Source organism: Phyllobates terribilis, unplaced genomic scaffold, assembly GCF_046119375.1.
Source record: "Phyllobates terribilis strain yellow unplaced genomic scaffold, ASM4611937v1 Scaffold_4__5_contigs__length_816908805, whole genome shotgun sequence".
Classification (NCBI taxonomy): domain Eukaryota; kingdom Metazoa; phylum Chordata; class Amphibia; order Anura; family Dendrobatidae; genus Phyllobates; species Phyllobates terribilis.
In genome coordinates this window covers 466,972,250-466,990,873 of record NW_027362764.1, presented here as the reverse complement: position 1 = coordinate 466,990,873, position 18,624 = coordinate 466,972,250, and positions in this window count along the sequence as shown.

Below are 18,624 nucleotides of genomic sequence, written 5' to 3'. Positions count from 1 at the left end.
GCATTATAATATATGGGGGTTGTATTATACTCTATGGGGCTGCATTATACTCTATGGGGCTTCATTATACTCTGTAAGGCTGCATTATAGACTGTGTATTATACTGTATATACTATAAAGGAGCTGCATTATACTTTATTAAAGAATTATGGGAAGTGCATTATACTATGTGTACTATATGGGGGCTGCATTATACTCTTTTCTATTGAGGACTATGGGAAGTGCAATAGTCTGTAAGGAGGACTATGGGAAATGCATTATACTGTATGGAGTAGTATGATGGCTTCATTATATTCTATGGATGACTATCGGGGTGCAATATACTGAATGGAGGACTATGGGGTGTGCATTATACTATATGGAGGACTATGGGGATGCACTATACTATGCTGAGGACTATGAGGTGTGCATTATTCAATATGGAGGACTATGGGGATGCATTATACTATATGGAGAACGATAGGGTGCATTATACTATATGTATGACTATGGGGTGTATTATACTATATGCAGGACTATGGAGAGTACATTATACTATATGGAAGTCTATGGGGTGTGCATTATACTATATGGGGGACTATTGGGTGAGTATTATACTAAATGGAGGACTGTGGGGTGTGCATTATACTATATGGAGGGCTATGGGGTACATTATACTATGTGGAGGACTATGGGGTGCATTATATTAAACAAGCAAAATGCTGCCCATTCATCGAGTGATTGAATTGTTTATGCTGGAACAAAAATCATTGTTCTCAGTAGCACATCACCCGGTGAAAACTGTAGATATGCTGCTAATAACATTATACTGTATGGGGACAGATTGATCTATTAGTGATCATTCTGTGCTCATCATTCTTCCTCAGCCAGTGTAAAGAGGCCAGGAAACAAGTGTCGAGCGACTTCAATATTGCCAATCATGCACGGCATGAGCGGGTGTAAGTTACTGCTCCTTGCCGTGCAGTGTCCGTCATAGCTTTGAACTGGCACAGCATGTAAACACGCTCTGCCATTTCCGTGACGACAGCTGTTTGTGACAGCTGAGCGGCACGAGAAGGGGTGCAGGGAACTATGCCAGTGGTTCCTGCACCCAGATCGCTGCGATCGGTTAGTCAATCTGACTGTCCAATCACAGCATGATGGAGCAGGAGACGCTGAAATTTCAGCCTCTCCTGCTCTATCAGTGCTGGAGCTCAGCGCTCCCAGTGGCTGAGCTCTGGCACTAAACAGCCAGGAGCGGTGTCAGCGCCGCCCCTGGCTGTTAACCCCCTGAATGCTGCGATTGAGCGCGATCACAGTGTTCAGGAGGCAGGCAGAGGGCTGGGAGCTCCCTCTGCCTTCAGGTCGGCGTCCCCGTAACATCATCATGGGGGCCCGACCATTGCCATGGTGACCAGGGGTCGTCATGACGACCCCCAGGTCACCAAGCTACGGAAATCTCCTGAGACCACTGCACAGCATAGTCTCAGGAGCTTTCAATATAGGCATAATGTATTGCAATGCTAGTGCATTGCAATACATTATATCTATGAAAAAAGTGAAAGTCCCATAGTAGGACTAAGTAAAAAAGTTTAAAAAAAATGTTAAAAAAAAATGGTAAAAATGTAAAAAAAATTTAAAAAAAATAAAAAATATTACACTAATAAATACAGATTCCTAGGTAAAAAAAGAAATAAAAATAAACAAAAGAGTACACATACTTGGTATCGCCGCGTCCGGAACGACCCGATCTATAAACGTGTCACACTAGTTAACCCTTTCAGTGAACAGCGTAAAAAAAAAAAAACATTAGAAATTATGACTTTTCATCATACCGCTGGAAAAAATTGGAATAAAACGCAATCAAAAAGACAGATGAAAATAAAAATGGTACCGCTGAAAACATCATCTTGTCCCGCAAAAATCAAGCCGCCATAAAGCTTCATCATCCGAAAAATTAAAAAGTTACAGCGCTCAGAATAAAGCGATGCAAAGATAATTATTTTTTCTATAAAAGTTTTATTATGTAAAAACACAAAAACATAAAAAAATTACATAAATGTGGTACCGCTGTAAACGTACTGACCCGAAGAATAAAGCTGCCTTATCAATTTTACCACACAAATAACAACAAAAAAAATCCTGAATTGCTGTTTTTTGTTCATTCTGCCTCCCAAAAATCAGAATAGAAAGTGATCAAAAAATGTAATTTACCCAAAAGTGGTACCAATAAAAACGTCAACTCGTCCCGCAAAAAACAAGCCCTCATATGACTGTGTCGGCCGAAATATGGAAAAATTATAGCTCTCTAAATATGGAGATGCAAACATTAGTTTTTGCAAAAAAAAGCGTCTTTTAGTGAGCTACAGCTGTCAATCATAAAAACCCGATATGAATCTAGCATCGCTGTAATCGCACCGACCCGAAGAATAAAATTGTCTGATCACTTTTATACTGCGCGAGGAACGATGTAAAAAATATATAAAACCAATTCCACTCCTGCTGCAGATTTGTTTATTCTGCCTCCCAAAGATCGCAGTAAGGCTCGGCGCACATTTATCCTGCGCTCTGCGCTGAGCGGTTACACCGGGGTTTCCGTGTAAATCTCTGAAATACGTGATTCAGACGGAAACCCCTGACGGAAGATTCCCTGTAATGAGACAGATGGACTGTGGACGCCGTATGACCTATGATCCGGTGGTGTCCATCTTTTTTAGGTGTAAATAAAAGGACGGTCAGCCACAGTTTTGTGCACCTCTGAAAAGAAGGATAACGCTGAACAGAGGCCAGACGGAGTCCAGAGTAACTCTGCTGCCTCATCTCATTATAGTGAATGGATCCCTCAAGTTTTCTTCTGAATCATGTCATTTGGAGATTTAGATGGAAACCCTAAAGTAAGTGCTCAGCGTAGAGCGTCGGCTAATGCACCCAAACAGTGGTTTTCTGCCACATATAGTGTATCGGCGTGCTCAGGAGAAATTGCACAACAACTTATGGGATCCATTTTCTCCTGTTACCCTTGTGAAAATAAAAAATTTGGGGCTAAAAATATGTTTTTGTGATTTTTTTTTTTACGTCTCTATGTTATAAACTTCTGTGAAGCACCTGGGGGTTCAAAGTGCTCATCACACATCTAGATAAGTTCATTGAAGGATCTAGTTTCCAAAATGGGGTCACTTGTGGGGGGTTTCTGCTGTTTAGGGACATCAGGGGCTCTCCAAACGCGGCATGGCATCCACTAATTATTCCAGCAAATTTTGAATTCAAAAAGTTAAATGGTTCTCCTTCCATTCTGAACCCTGCCATGTGCCCAAACAGTGGTTTTCTGCCACATATAGGGTATCAGCGTGCTCAAGAGAAGTTGCACAACAACTTTTGGGGTCCATTTTCTCCTGTTACCCTTGTGAAAATAAAAAAAAGGGGGCTAAAGAAAATTTTTGTTATTTTTTTTTTCACGTCTTTATGTTATAAACTTCTGTGAAGCACCTGGGTGTTCAAAGTGCTCATCACACATCTAGATAAGTTCATTGAGGGGTCTAGTTTCCAAAATGGGGTCACTTGTGGGGGGTTTCCACTCTTTAGGTACATCAGGGGCTCTCCAAACACAACATGGCGTTTGCTGATTATTCCAGCAAATTTTTAATGCAAATAGTCAAATGGCGCTCCTTCAATTCCAAACCCTGCCATGCGCCCAAACAGTAGTTTTCCACCACATATTTGGTATCAGCATGTTAAGGAGAAATTGCACAATACATTTTGGGGTCCATTTTTATCTGATACCCTTGTGAAAATAAAAAAATTTGGTCTAAATTTAATATTTTGTGAAAAAAAGTTAAATGTTAATTTTTTTCTTCCTCATTGCTTCAGTTCCTGTGAAGCACCTGAAGGGTTAATAAACTTCTTGAATGTGGTTTTGAGTTCCTTGAGGGGTGCAGTTTTTAGAATTGTGTTGCTTTTGGGTACTTTCTGTCATATAGACACCTCAAAGTGACTTCAAATGCGATGTTGTCCCTAAAAAAATGGCTTTGCAAATTTTGTTGGAAAAATGAGAAATCGCTGGTCAACTTTTAACCTTTATAGCTCCCTAACAAAAAAAATTTTGGTTCCAAAATTGTGCTGATGTAAAGTAGACATGTGGGAAATGTTATTTATTAACAATTTTGTGTGACATATCTCTCTGATTTCAGGGCATAACAATTCAAAGTTTGAAAATTGCAAAATTTTAAAAATTTTGACAAATTTCTGTTTATTTTACAAATAAATGCAAGTCTTATAAAATAAATTTTACCACTATCATGAAGTACAACATGTCACGAAAAAACATTCTCAGAATCAGGGGGATCTGTTGAAGCATTCAAGAGGTATTACTGCACAAAGTGACAGTGGTCAGAATTGAAAAAATTGGCCCGATCATTAACATACAAAGTGGCTCAGTCCTTAAGGGGTTAATGGCCTGAACTCAGCGTATGTAAACACAAGCAAAATGTTTCTGTGTGATGGTGCAATATGTTAGCATTTGAGGCCCCACTTTAAACTTTTGCCCAGGGCCCCACTTTGTCTAAAACTGGCCCTGTCCCCATTAATGTGGAGTGTTGACTGTAAAATACTTTTGGCTCGTGCACATCTACTATGCCCACACCTTAAATGTACATATATATATATACAATTAGAGTGGTTTGCATTAAGGGTGTTCCTTGGTGGAATCCCCAGGATAGGTGATATCTTACTGATTGATTAGGGTACAACCACTGCACCAATTGGAATAACAGGGAACTTTTACCCTGTTTCAAAATTTTATGGCAGGTAAGAAGTCTGACCGCCACTACATTCATTCTCTATGGGGCTGCAAGAAACAGTTGAGTGCAAAGTTCAGTAGCCCCAAAGGGAATGAATACAGCTGTGGTCAAACATGTCAGACCTACCACATGGTCAGCAGTCGGATCCCACTGATCAATAAGTTATCATTTGTCCTGTGGACAAGTTCTCTGCTGAAAAGACGTTAAGTGCATTTATGCCAATGTATAGTGTGACACATAACAGGGACAAGTTAAATTTTCAAGAATTTAATCTCTAATGAAAATAAAGAATCTTCGCCTTATTGATAGCAGAGAGAACAAGCTATTCAACACAATCAACTGTACTACTCCGCTATATCAAGGCCAATATACCAATAATACCAGACTACATATTATCACTCCGCTATACCAAGGCCAATAATATCAGACTACATATTACCACCACATAGTGGCCAAATAATGCCACATAAAAGCGTAAAATACAAATCACACCATGACCAGACCACATATTATCACCACATGGTGACTGAATAATACCACTAGGCTGATCATTTACAAAACCAAAAGTACTAATCCTATTATCAGCAGTGATAGTTATACACAGGAGATTTGTAGATAGTATAAAGTGTAGATGTAAAGGTAATACAGTGATCACAAGTGACATTATACACAGGAGCTCTGTAGATAGTATATACTGTAAAGTGGAAGTATACAGGTAAATCCAGTGATTACTAGTGATGAGCTCGGGTACTTGTTGCTCAGGACGAGGAAATTGGAATGCTCGAGTGCTAGGTCCGAGTTAAAAGCCCAATGTAAGTCTATGAGAAACTCGAGCATTTTTCTGGCGGCTCCCCCGGCGGTCTGCAGAGGGCCTAAAAATTGCCCAAATCGATGGGAACAGTGCTCAAATGACATGGGAACTGCATGCGGAAGACCCCTGCAAGCATCTCTGACTCCCAGGTCACTGCTGTCAACAATGTTGTCAGAGGTATTACGCCACTTTTACGGACTCACAATAAAACATACAAAAACGATACAAAAATAGATTTTCCTCTGAAAAATGTTAAGGAACATCTGACTCGCCCCCGGGCCGTGGGGCACTCGGATCTGGGCAGTGGGGGAACGATGGGAGTAGTAGTGGCAACCCGGTTCCGTGGCTCAGGGTGGTCAGGCCAGTGGTAGTCCGTTATGTGCTGATGTTTATGTCCGACTACGCCACCCGTGGATTGTGGTTATTAGGAACCGCCGCTGCATGCAGACCGCTGGGGCTGATGAGGTGTGCAGCTAGGGTAGTGTGACTCCCCACGGTAAGAGTGCGGCCCCAGGGCAGTATAATGGATGTTGGGAGTGATGGTAGTGAGAGTCCCAGTGCTGATAGTGCTGGAGGAGCAAGGAGCACGCAGACAACACGTTGCAGTCCAGGGTCTTTACTAGAACAGGTAAATTGACCCACAAACAGTCCCAGCTAGAAGGGGACCTGGATGTCTGAGAGCAACGGGGAAATTGGCCCTGGTCAGGGTGAGGGTGTAGGCCTACCGTGCTTTCTGCGCTCCTTCTGGCTATCTCCTCCTTATAGGGTAACAGCCCACGTTTCCGAGCTTTCCGTGTATTCTCGCCTGTATGGCCTGCGACGTGGGTTCCTTTCTACTCCCAGCCTTGTACGGCTTTACTGGTCCCTTCGGTTGGGGCAGGGCCTCCAGGCTTCTTAGGCCAAGGAATATACAGTCCCTTGCGAACTGGTTATCTGCTGGAGGATGTAGAATCCTCCCAGCCTCAGACACCAAAGTCTGGTAAAGTAAGTCTTTTATCTGCCAAGACAGGCTCTCTTCGCCTCTTGTCTCTGGCTTGTGGCTCTCTTCCTGCCACACTTCCTCTTAGGTGCAATACAACTTTCTGTCCCTGCTCTGCTCCGGGACAAGTCTCAGTGCTGAGACAAGCCATGAAGTTCTCTCTAACCCTGCCCCCAGTACCAGCTTTTATAGGGGCAGCCAGCTCCCCCTACTGGCCTGAGACAGGAGGCATTGCATGCTAATGTTCCCCTGACCAGAGAACCTCCCCCTTGCTCTCAGACACAGCTTTAATTACACTTGTGGCATCCAGGCCAGGGTGACACATTCCCCCCTAGTGAAATTTAGTACTCCGGGACTAAACAATAAACAAGGATAATATACATGACTATAAAACATTAATAGACAAACGACGCACAGATTGAGTTCTTAAGGTCACAGAGTGGCCTGTGACCCGGTGTCCATATCACGAATACAACGGGGAGCCTTAACCAGGTGGGGGGTCTGTCCTACCCCAAGTCCTTTACAGTCTTAGTTCATTCCTGAGTTAGGCTCCAAACGCAGTCCATACAAGGTCCCGGTTATAAAAAGTCCATAACCTTTGAGTCCTTACGGTAGCTGCAAGAAACTGAAACACACTATTAATAAACATGCAGGTAACTTTGGCAAACATTTCAACATTTGGCAACAAGGTTATTTACAGTTTTAGCGCGCTCTATATTTTCCAGCGAGCGGGTATCTGCCCCTTTGTGCTCCTGGTTGACCTATGTAGCCCACTGTCTGGTGGTGGACCAACCTGGCTTTCCCCACTAGCGTTAGGGGTACAGCTACCAGCTGGGTGTACAGGTAGGGCAGGCAGCTGTCTGCGGGTCCTTTGGCTTACCGCAGGCATGGCAGGCTCACTGTCAGCAGAGGGTTGACTCTACTGGGCTGCTGGTACAGGCTCTTCTGCCTCTGGAACTGCTTGCTCCTCTTCACCTTCCGGCTCTGGTGTTGGTTGTTGCTGGGCCGGTTGCAGGAAATGCAGGACGTGTACCACTATGGCATCATTTATGCGAGTCCAGGACTGAGGGAACTCTCCGAGAACGGTGCTGATCATTTCTTCCTTGTCCTCTGCGGGTTCAAGGTCACTCTGATCCTCTTCTGCACTACGGAGTTGCTCAGGGCATCTTTTGAGGTGGTCCCTGGAGACGACACTAGTGGTTTCTCCTCTGTCCTTGGTGATTATGCACACCTTTGGGTTGTCGTGGTCAGACTGCAGTACGGTGTAGGGTTCCCTTTCCCACTGGTCGTCCAACTTATGTAGCCTTCTCTTCCGCTTCAGGACTTGCTCACCAGGTTCTAGGGGACCAGCAGGGGCGTGTTGGTTGAAGAGTTTTTCTTGCCTCTCTCTCACCTGGGCCAGGTTCTTCTCCACACTCTCCTGTACCTTCTTGTACTGCAGTTGCCTTTCCGTATCCCAGTCCGCATCCGGGGAGGTGTCCTCAGGTATTAGGACTCCCATCTCCAGGTCTACGTGCAGCTTACCTGGTCTGGCTCGCATCAGGTAAGCCGGGGTGCAGTTTGTAGCATTAACCGGGATATTGTTGTATAGGTCTATCAGGTCCGGCAGTTTTTCTGGCCACAGGCTGCGTTCCTCCAGGGGCAACGTCTTCAGGAGATCAATGACTATATTGTTCATCTTCTCACACATCCCGTTGGTTTGGGGGTGGTAAGGCGTTGTACGAATATTCTTACAGCCATAGAGGTTACAGAACTCCTGGAAGATTTCAGCCTCGAACGATGGACCCTGGTCTGTCAGGACCTGTTCCGGATACCCATGTGGACGGCAGAAGTATTGCTGGAAGGCTCTGGCCGCTGTTTGGGCTGTCAAGTCCTTTACCGGGACCACCACTAGAAAACGGGAATAGTGGTCCACGATTGTCAGGGCGTAGATCTATCCTGACCGGCTGGGAGCCAATTTGACATGGTCCAGAGCTACCAGCTCAAGAGACTGCGTGGTGACGATGGGCCTCAAGGGTGTCTTCTGGCTGGCACGGTCCTTCCTCCTTAGGTGACAAGGGCCACAGTCTCTGCACCATTTTTCTACAGCTCCTCTCATGCCGACCCAAAAGAACCTTCCTCTTAGTAGGAACTCCAGTTTCTTCCAACCGAAGTGTCCCGCTCTGTCATGGTAAGCCCCCAGGACCATAGCTGCATCCCGCCTTGGGACCACGACTTGCCAGGTCAGCTCGTGCGTCCGGTGGTTGACAATCCTTCTGCACAACTTGCCTTCGTAGAGGAACAGCTTGCTCTTCTCTTTCCATAGCTGCTTGGCTTCCTCTGGAGCATCCGGATCTATGCGGGCATCTTCCTGGGTCAGCAGATCTTTCACCAGGCGGATGGCAGGGTCACTATCTTGGGTCTCGGCCCAGCTGTGGTGAGGTAGGGGATTTATCATCACGGTTGTTAGATCCTCCTCCTTCACGCGGTGGGAGTATTGAGCGGCTCCATACCGGTGAAACGCGGGGAGTTCTACCTCCTCCAGCTCTTCTGGGTCTTCGTCACCTTCAGGTAAGTGAGGCATCCTCGATAGGGCGTCAGCCTTGGCATTGGTTTTGCCGGCCCGGTACTTGATCACGAAGTCATAGTTGGAGAGACGGGCCATCCACCGCTGTTCTAGGGCACCCAGTCTTGCATTGTCCAGGTGTGTCAACGGGTTGTTGTCCGTGTACACGGTGAACTTTGCGGAGGCCAGGTAATGCTTGAAGCATTCCGTCACGGCCCACACCACCACCAAGAATTCTAGCTTGAAGGAGCTGTAATTCTCCGGGTTCCTCTCGGTGGGCCTCAGCTTCCGGCTGGCGTACGCGATCACCCGTTCTCTGCCCTGTTGCTTTTGGGACAGTACGGCTCCCAGTCCCACATTACTGGCGTCCGTGTGGAGAATAAAAGGCTGGCCATAATCAGGGTAGGCCAGGATCTCATCCCCCGTGAGGGCCATCTTCAACTGGCGGAAGGACTCCTCTTCCGGTTTATCCCCCTTGAAGGGTGGCTTTTGACTTCTGGACTTAGACTGTCCGATCAGGAGGTCCTGCATTGGAGCTGCCATCTTGGTAAACCCGGGGATTAATCTTCGGTAGTAGCCTACCAACCCGAGAAACTGTCTCACCTCTTTGATGTTCGAGGGGCTCGGCCAGCTCTTGATTGCCGTGACCTTGTCAGGGTCGGGGGCCACTCTTTCCGCGCTTACCACGTGCCCTAGGTACTGGACCTTTGGTTTCAACAGGTGACACTTCGATGGTTTCACCTTCAGGCCGTAGCTTGCCAGGGCTTCGAACACCTCGGCCAGGTGCTTCAGATGATCCTCGTAGGTCTTCGAATAGACGATCACGTCGTCCAGGTAAAGGAGGACCGTCTCGAAGTTTCGGTGCCCTAGACAGCATTCCATCAGCCGCTGGAAGGTCCCTGGTGCGTTGCAGAGCCCGAAAGGCATACAGTTGAATTCGCTCAGTCCCATCGGGGTGGTGAAGGCGGTCTTCTCCTTGTCAGCCTCTGCCACAGGAACCTGCCAGTACCCACTAGTAAGGTCCAAAGTAGAAAAGAAGTTAGCAGATTTTAGTGCGGCTAAAGACTCTTCTATTCTAGGCAGCGGATATGCGTCTTTGTGGGTGATACGGTTGATTTGTCTATAGTCTACGCACATTCTCATGGTGCCGTCTTTCTTTTTCACCAGAACCAAGGGGGCTGCCCAGGGGCTACAGCTATCTCGAATGACCCCAGCTTCTTTCATTTCTCTTAGCATGCCCTTTGCGTTCTGATAATGTGCAGGGGGTACAGGTCTGTATCTCTCTTTTATTGGTGGGTGGCTCCCTGTGGGGATGTGGTGTTCTATCCCCTTTACTCTGCCGAAGTCTAGCGGGTGCTTACTAAAGACTCTCTCGTACTCCTGTACCACCCGGTAGACTCCTTGTTTTTGGTGCAGGGGAGTGGAGTCAGCACCCACATGGAGTTTCTGGCACCAGTCCTCCTTTTGTTTCTGGGAGCCATTACCCTCCGCCTGAGGAGATGGAGGCAAGGCTTCCACGGCCCTGATAGCTTTGTGTTCGACCACAAACAGCTTGGCGAGTGTAGCGTACCTGGGTAAGTGTACCTCCCTCTCCCCAATGTTGAGGATGGGGACGGGCACCCTCCCATGACGGACATCAACCACCCCCAGGGCTGTCAAAATGGTGGGCCTGCTGTCTGAGTACACGGGTTCTACCATGGCTTGGTAGTCTCTACCTCTCAACCCGATTGCAGTCCGACACCAGATCATCATTTCACTTTTGGGAGGCATGGAAATGGGGAATGGGTCACTCAGTCTTACGCTACCGATCTCACCACCAGACAGTTCTACCTGCTGCCGTCTCATCAGGGCTTTTATCTCCTTGTTGAGGACTCTCTGTTGGCTGGAACTAGCATTCACCGCCACCTGTTGTAAGATTACAATTACCTCTAAAAGACAATTTTCAATCACGTTAGTACCCACAGTTATTTTAGGGTGACTTTCACGACTGTCAATGTCCACAATAATCACTCCCTGTGCCGGCAGTTCAACTTTACCAATTTTAATAGTCATCTCCTTGAACCCCATCTGCGGCACGGGTAAGCCATTACTGGCGATGATGCTCAAGTTACTGTCTGGATACCGTGTGATATCAGCATCAGTCCAATACTGCTTAAAAAGTACATAAGGGATAGTGGTTACTTGCGACCCAGTATCCAGCAAGGCGCTCATGGGGATACCGTCCAGCACCACGGGTAAAACCGGGCGCCCCCCAACGTACTTATCACGCCAATTATAAGGGCCTGGTGATCTTATGCCTGGGGGTTGGCCCTCTGCCCCAGGTTGGACCCGTTTAAATTACAGTACCTGGAAATGTGTCCGGGCTGGTTGCATCGACGGCAAATGGGCTGTCCATCCTCTGCGTAGCGGTCTGTGGGCCTCCCTCGGAACGACGGGATCCTCCTCTGTCGACGCCACGGGACATCCTCCGGACTTGAAGCCAGCTCGATGGGTCTTGACGGGTCCACTTGCAATGCCTGGGCGGTCCTGGTCAACGCCGCGACGCTCCTGGTCAGCTCCTGGACTTGGTGGTGCAGGTCTTTCGACGGGGCTTGGTTCAGGGCCTGTGCATCAGCCCCCACGGGGTCCATAGAGGAGGGCGCCGCCTCCTGGTGGTAGGTGAGAGCAGGGCGCCGGGGGTTTATAGCGCCACTGGTTGCAGATTCACGGAGCACCCTTATGGCCCTGTCCTTAAATTGGGCAAAGGTCAGGTCAGGGTTCTGAAAGAACATGAGGCGCAGTTGGGCCCTGTGGGCGCTAGACAGCAGACCTTCTATGAATTGTTCTGTTAGCAGCTTATCCGTTTCCTGCACACTGCCAGGGTCAGTTTGTTGAATAGCCCTCAAGGCTTCCTGCAGATTTAGGGCATGGTCTCTGTTGCTGTCCTGTGCCCGCTGCTTACATCCATAGAACCTCATTTTAATCTCAGCAGAGGTACGTGTGTCAAAGGTACCCCGCAGCCGGGCCAGAATACCCTTTACAGTCCTTTTCTCCTCAGCGGGCCATGATTTTACCTCCCTCTGGGCTGCGCCAGTTAACTGCCCTGTCAATATGCTGACCTTCTGTTCCTCTGTCAGGGGGTAAACGTGGAACAAACTGTATAGCCTTTCCTTGAAGTCAGTTAGGGCATGGGGCTCCCCTGAGTATGTGGGCAGCAAGGCCACTCCAGGGATGTAGGGCAGGGAAAAGGGCATCACCGCTGCTGCAGCTGCTTTGGTGGTAGTGGGCACCTCTGTGTCCGACATCTTCCTCCCCCCTAGTTAAGCGTGGCCTACCTTCCGACGATCCTCTTCTGTAGGCCGCGGCTCCGCTGCTGCTGCTCTGGACGAGGACCTTGTGTCGCGTCCTGATGACGTCAGCGTCGCTCTCTCTCCCTTCCAGGACCTTGCGCAGAGTCGGTGCGTGGGGCGGAGCTTCGGGTCTCGCGCGCTTTCAGCGTCCACGCCCCTCTTCTTCCCGCGCGGCATCCTGAAGATCCTGAAGATGGCGTCCGACGGCGGGAAAACGACTTCGGATGGCGGGAAAACAGCTGAAGATGGCAGGAACCGACGGAAGATGGCGGGAGACAGCTGAGAATGGCGGGAAATGGCTCCGGATGGCGGGAAACCTCTTTTCAGGTAAGTGCAAAGTCTCTTTCAGGCACGCAATACTCGTTTGTGGTGGGTTGGTTGCAATCCTGCCGACTACGCCAAAGCTGACTCGCCCCCTGGGCCGTGGGGCACTCGGATCCGGGCAGTGGGGGAACGATGGGAGTAGTAGTGGCAACCCAGTTCCGTGGCTCAGGGTGGTCAGGCCAGTGGTAGTCCGTTATGTGCTGATGTTTATGTCCGACTACGCCACCCGTGGATTGCGGTTATTAGGAACCGCCGCTGCATGCAGACCGCTGGGGCTGATGAGGTGTGCAGCTAGGGTAGTGTGACTCCCCACGGGAAGAGTGCGGCCCCAGGGCAGTATAATGGATGTTGGGAGTGATGGTAGTGAGAGTCCCAGTGCTGATAGTGCTGGAGGAGCAAGGAGCACGCAGACAACAGGTTGCAGTCCAGGGTCTTTACTAGAACAGGTAAATTGACCCACAAACAGTCCCAGCTAGGAGGGGACCTGGATGTCTGAGAGCAACGGGGAAATTGGCCCTGGTCAGGGTGAGGGTGTAGGCCTACCGTGCTTTCTGCGCTCCTTCTGGCTATCTCCTCCTTATAGGGTAACAGCCCACGTTTCCGAGCTTTCCGTGTATTCTCGCCTGTATGGCCTGCGACGTGGGTTCCTTTCTGCTCCCAGCCTTGTACGGCTTTACTGGTCCCTTCGGTTGGGGCAGGGCCTCCAGGCTTCTTAGGCCAAGGAATATACAGTCCCTTGCGGACTGGTTATCTGCTGGAGGATGTAGAATCCTCCCAGCCTCAGACACCAAAGTCTGGTAAAGTAAGTCTTTTATCTGCCAAGACAGGCTCTCTTCGCCTCTTGTCTCTGGCTTGTGGCTCTCTTCCTGCCACACTTCCTCTTAGGTGCAATGCAACTTTCTGTCCCTGCTCTGCTCCGGGACAAGTCTCAGTGCTGAGACAGGCCATCAAGTTCTCTCTAACCCTGCCCCCAGTACCAGCTTTTATAGGGGCAGCCAGCTCCCCCTACTGGCCTGAGACAGGAGGCATTGCATGCTAATGTTCCCTTGACCAAAGAACCTCCCCCTTGCTCTCAGACACAGCTTTAATTACACTTGTGGCATCCAGGCCAGGGTGACACACATCCTTTCCAGGGTAATGACTTATATATAAGGCAAAATAAATATACAAAAACAAAAATGCTCCTCCACACCTTGGGCTATGTTCACACGTAGCAATTGTGATGTGTTTTTGCATTGCTTTCAGCCGTAAAAACTGCATTCACCGGGAAATATAATTTTAACATTTTCCTACCATATCTGGCCATGTGGTGTGTGAGACATGATCAGACACATTCATACAGGGCTGAAAAGACATGTGAACAGCATGGGGAAGACCCCTGAAAGCATCTCTGACTCCCAGGTCACTGCCTAAAACTGTGGTCATCTCATCAGACGTAATCCTATATTACTGCAGTAATAATACAGACATTTTTGGCAACGTGACAAATATTAAACTCCATTTAAACTGGGCAAGGTGTGTGTCAAGGGATGGGAAAATGAACGTTATGGTGATGGTGATAGTGCACGCAGAGGCCATGAGCAAGATGAAACTGTGCCTGCTGAGGGAGCACAACAAACACCCACGTCATGTCGAACTACCTTTCTTTCCCAATTTCTAGGGGGCCGCGGAACACCACTATTGAAGCCGGAGCAGTGTGAAAAAGATGTTGGTTGGATAGTAGATAGTGCTTCCAGTCAGTCTGCCACCATCACCACCCTATCTTCAACATGGTCCAGTCTCAGTAGCCATGAATGTGGACCACATTATTATTATTACTTTAGTGCAATTTTTTCCATGGCGCTTTACATGTGAAAAAGGGGTATACATCGCAAAAACAATTACAATAATCTTGAATAGTGATGAGCCAGCACTAAAATGCTCGGGTACTTATTGCTTGGGTCAAGCAAATTGGAATGCTTCAGTGCTCGGTGTGAGTAACGAGCCCAATGTAAGTCTATGGGAAACTCGAGCATTTTTCCGGCAACCTGCAGAGGGCCTAAAAATTGCCCAAATCGATGGGAACACTGCTCAAATGACAAGGGAACAGCATGGGGAAGACCCCTGCAAGCATCTCTGACTCCCAGGTCACTGCGTGGAACAATGTTGTCAGAGGTATTACATCACTTTTACGGACTCACAATAAAACATACAAAAACGAAACCAAAATGGATTTTCCTGGGAAAATGTTAAGGAACATCCTTTCCTGGGTAATGACTTGTGTATAAGGCAAAATAAATATACAAAAACAAAAATGCTCCTCCACACCTTGGGCTATGTTCACACGTAGCGTTTTTGATGCGTTTTTGCACTTTTGCATTGCTTTCAACGGTGAAAAATACGTCATTTTAACAATTCACTACCTTACCTTGCCATGTGGTGTGTGAGATATGATCAGACACATACTGTTCATTTATGAAGGAGGGACTCTGAAAGTCACAAACACTATTTTTATAGGGCCATTACTATACCATTACATTACTATTCTTAAAGGGCCAGCAGTCGGCTATGCTTTGTTGTTCCCATTATTAAAGAGTGGGTCTTCTATACTCTTATTCGGTATGCAGTGACTGCAAGGGCTGCCAAAAATTTGGACGCATCCCAATACCCTTTTAAAGAGACATAGAGGAGGGCCTCAGTAAAAAAAATGTTCCCCTTAGAAAGGAGTGGGTCTCCTATAGTGATAAAGCTGTGCCACAGTAATGACATGTTCCCATTAGAAAGGAGCGGGTCTGCTATACCGTTATAGGGTATGCAGTGAGTTCAATGGCTGCCAAAATTTAGGAGAAACCCCAATACTAATTTAAAGACACATAGAGCTGGGCCAGAGTAACGACATGTTCCCATTAGAAAGGAGAGGGTCTGCTATACAGTTATAGGATATGCAGTGAGTCCAACGACTGCCAAAATTAAGAAAAAAAAACAATACCAATTTAAAGACACATATCTGGGCCACAGTAACAATATGTTCCCATTAGAAAGGAGCAGGTCGGCTATACAGTTATAGGGTATGCAGTGAGTCCTATGGCTGCCAAAATGTAGGAAATACCTCAATAACAATTTTAAGACACATAGATCTGGGCCACAGTAATGATATGTTCCCATTAGAAAGGAGTGGGTCTACCATACTGTTATTGCTTATGCAGTGACTGCAACAGCTGCCAATAATTTGGAGGAACTCCAATGCCCCTTGCAAGTGACGTAGAGGTCAGAGGGCCTCCCAAATTATTTTTTCCCATTATTAGAAAGTGGGTCTCCTATACTGTTTGCATTTGCAGTGAATTCAACTGCTGCCAAAAATTTAGAGGAACTTCAATGTCCCTTGCAAGAGACGTAGAGTTCGGAAGACCTTCTGAAAACAATGTTCCCATTATTAGGAAGTGGGTCTCCCATACTGTTTGCCTATGCAGTGAATGCAACAGCTGCCAAAAAATTGGAGGAACTCCAATGTCCATTGCAATAGATGTAGAGGTTGGAGGGCCTCCTGAAAACAATGTTCTCATTATTAGGAAGTGGGTCTCTCATACTGTTTGCCTATGCAGTGAATGCAACAGCTGCAAAAAAATTAGAGGAACTCCAATGGCCCTTGCAAGAGACATAGAGGTCGGAGGGCCTCCTGAAAAAAATGTTCCCATTATTAGGAAGTGGAACTCCCATACTGTTTGCTTATGCAGTGAATGCAACAGCTGAAAAAAATTTGGAGGAACTCCAATGTCCCTTGCAAGGGACGTAGAGGTCGGAGGGCTTCCTGAAAACAATGTTCCCATTATTAGGAAGTGGGTCTCCCATACTGTTAGCTTATGCAGTGAATGCAACAGCTGCCAAAAACTTGGAGGAAGTCCAATGTCCCTTGCAAGACACGCATAGATCGGAGGGCCTCCTGAAAACAATGTTCCCATTATTAGGAAGTGGGTCTCGCATACTGTTTGCCTATGCAGTGAATGCAACAGCTTACAAAAATTTGGAGGAACTCCAGTGCCCCTTGCAAGAGACGTAGATATGGTGATATGGTGGTGGAGGATGAGGAGAAGGAGGAGGACAAGATCAAATAGACAAAATCAGGAAGCGTATCGCCATGTCTGGGTGTGAAGACAGAGGTGCATGTGAAGAGAGTTAGACCTCCCCCAAAAAATACACTGTATTTAAGTTTATGCTACGCTGCTGTCATTCAGTGGTGTTGAGAAGTCTGGCCCAATCCAGCCATTGTTCATTTTGAGAAGAGTCAGTCTGTCAGCATTTTCAGTTGACAGGCGGATGCACCTATTGGTTATAATTCCACCAGCAGCACTAAAAACACGCTCTGACAAAACGCTAGAGGCAGGGCAGGCCAGGACCTCCAAGGCCTAGAGAGCCAGTTCATGCCACGTGTCCAGCTAGGATACCCTATAATTATAAGGCACAGAGGAATCAGAAAGGGAGTTGGTACAGTTGGCAATGTACCCACTCACCATCTTCCGAAACTTTTCCCTCCTTGTGAGAGTACCCCGCGCCTCAGGGCATGTGCGATGGGAGGGTCTGAGAAAATTGTCCCAGAAATTTGACAGTGTTCCCCTGCCTCTGCTGAATTGCATTTGTGTCTCTCTCGCCTGTACTCCTTGGTTGTCCAGCAAACTGTGACCTCTGCTGCCAGCGTTTTCAGATGGGAACTTTTTAAATTATTCCGCGAGCCTTCTTGAACTGCCATATTTTATTAGGCCTGTCCTGCACCAGAATAAGAGACAGAAAGTTCTTCTTGTAGTGTGGGTCTAGAAGTGTCACCAACCAGTAATTACTGTCACCCAAAATTTGGACAACGCGAGGGTCGCAGGAAAGGCAGCGTAACATAAACTCAGCCATGTGTGCCAGACTGCTAACAGGCAAAACTTCCGTGTCCTCAGCAAGAGGACGACTGACCATGCTCTCCTCCTCATCCTCCTCCTCTTCCTCCTTCTCCCTGTCCTGTGGCCATTTACGCTGAACAGACGGTATGACAGTTGTGCAGGTAGTACCGTCTATAGCGCAGGAATCTAGCTCCTGCTCTTCCTCATTGTCACTCAATCCATGTTGGGATGAGATGAGGTTGGGCTGTGTGGAATCACCCTGTATGGTTCCTTTGCTCCATCTCATCATGCTCTGCCTGCAATGCATCCTCTTAAATTGTGAGCAGAGAGCATTTCAGAAGACAGAGAAGCGGGATGGTGACGCTAATTATGGCATCATCGCTGCTTACCATCTTGGTGGAGTCCTCAAAGTTTTTGAGGATGGTATAGATGTCTGACATCTATATCCACTCCTGAGGTCTTATGTGTGGAGTCTGAGCTGAATACCGACGGCCGTGTTGATGCTGGTAGTCAACAACTTACTTCCCTCTTCTGCTCACAAATCCTTCCCAAGATCTGCAATGTAGAGTTCCAACGCGTGGGGACATCGCACACCAGTCGGTGAGCTGGAAGCTGCAAATGCTGCTGAAGCACGACAAAGGCGGTGGAAGCTGTAGCTGACTTCCAAAAATGGGCACACACGTGGCGTACTTTGACATGCAGATGTGACAGATCTGGGTAGGCTTTGAGAACCCGCAGAACCATGAGGTTAAGCACATGGGCCATGCATGGTACATGTGTGAGCTCGCCTTGCTTCAGAGCCAGCTGTTAGAACCCTCCTGTTAGTTTTTTCTATTTTGTGTTTTGCGGTCACGTGACCATCTGCCTATATATTCCAGCTCCGCCCTTCTGGCTTTGCTGGACTTCAGTGTTGTTTGACTGTTTTGCTAGCCTGGTGCTTCGGTGCCTATCTCTGTCAGTTCTTGGTCCTGTGGGACCTCTAGTACATTTTTGTCAGTTTGT